The following is a 1,857-nucleotide window of genomic DNA, read 5'->3' as shown; positions in this document are numbered from 1 at the left end:
TATCACAACGGATGCGTTTGAAATGGACACTTTTGTTTAGAATGCGATTGAATCATGGTAAATGACTTTTGCATACTAAACTTTTATACAAGCATTGTATAAAAAAATAATATAATCTGAAGTAGGTTCTTTGATATGACAAAGGCTCATTTGAAATGATTTTTTTTGGTTTAGATTTCAATTAAACTATGGTACATAACTTTTGAACTTTAAACTTTATTCATACATTGTATAAAAATATTAAAATCCGTAGTAGATCTTTATAGTGCAATGTAAAGTACAAGGAATGGTTAACTAAATCTCCGCATGGGAGCATGTGTGTATACGGCATAATCACGTTGACACACCGGTTCCCGTCAGATCACCGAAGTTAAGCAACGTTGAGCCTAGTCATTACTAAAATGGGTGACCAATTTGGGAGGTCCAGGCGTTGTATGTAGCACCTCCCTGCAAAAAGTTGAAAAAAAACCTAACGTCATCATCTCCCCTAACGGGGACATATATGCAACTCGCAACTTCTTGTGAATTTCATACTCCCATGAAACTGCCTCCTTCGGAGAAAGCCGGTTAAACCCTGTATATGGTTACTACTGGCTGCACACATGGAAGCATGTGGACATGTCTTTCAGTGTACGGCAGTGGGTCAGGCATCTTCTACTGCGCTAGGATTTTAAGACCTTATATTTCACATATATCTGAAGGAAGACTTGCAAAACCTACAACCACCATTGCGCGAAAAAAATAAAAAAGAAAGAAATACATGAATTTTTCTAATAGAGATTCTGTTATGAATCAAAATATCAAATTTACTTTTAATAAATAAACATTTTTACTTATTGCATGGGGTTCTGCACTTGTTAGATTTTAAAGCGTAAAACTTTGAATGTTGTATTGAATATAATCGGTTCTTGCTATGAATAGTGGACTTACTATTACTTACACATACGGTCGACTGGCTTCATCTACTCTACTGGGTATTCAAGACCATATACTTCACTAACATCTGAAGGACGATGTGCGAAACCTTACCACCACCATGGCAGGCCAAAGATGAAAAAAGAGATAAAACCTGCATTTCTTTGATGACGATTCTGTTATATAAACTTTACTTGTATTGAATAAATGTTTTAATTTATTGAATGAGAGTTTTCACTTGTTTTAAATTTGAAATTATATTTACATATAACATATTATTTTGCGTACATTTTCTTAATATAGTAATATACGTGAGATGTTCCCACTCATCTTAAACATTGAAAATCAAAGTAAGGACACCGGACGAAATATGTTACAACACAACTTAAATAATGAACTCTGTTTAAAATACTTCTTTACGAGGCGAAAGTTGCTCGGAAGTGTATACCTCGTGTAAGTCTGTTTATAATTTTTTTCTTGATCAAATGTCCAACTGTCTAAGTCTAACATCTCTTCATGAATGGAATTAAAATATCTAACTCAGAAAACAAATATATCTTCACACACGTAAACACACACACATACACAAACACATATATATATATATATATATATATATATATATATATATATATATATATATAAGTTTCGTGGTTCAATTTTGAATTCTGAAAAAACAACATATAGGGATGTATATTCGATTTAAGAATCTATTGCTTGACAAAGGAATATATAGAAGGGGTTATTTTAATTTTCTTTATTATTTATTATTTAAATAATCCCTTCTATATATTCCTTTGTCAAGCAATAAATTCTTAAATCGAATATATGTCTCTATATGTTGTTTTTTCAGAAGTTAAAATGTCTGTGTGTGTGCTTGTTTGTGTACATTTCCATACACAATAAGTCTATCAATTTTCGGTCTACAGGATCGATATTTGA

At 31.9% G+C, this 1,857-nt stretch overlaps 1 pseudogene; it reads left to right on the top strand.

The window, feature by feature from the left end:
* The first annotated feature begins 320 nt into the window (after positions 1-320).
* On the top strand, positions 321-439 carry LOC145284105 (5S ribosomal RNA; annotated as a pseudogene).
* The last annotated feature ends 1,418 nt before the right edge of the window (positions 440-1,857 follow it).

This window comes from Euprymna scolopes, chromosome 8 (genome assembly GCF_053919585.1).
Source record: "Euprymna scolopes isolate OS-2025 chromosome 8, ASM5391958v1, whole genome shotgun sequence".
NCBI lineage: Eukaryota > Metazoa > Mollusca > Cephalopoda > Sepiida > Sepiolidae > Euprymna > Euprymna scolopes.
This window is presented reverse-complemented; position numbering and strand designations above follow the sequence as displayed.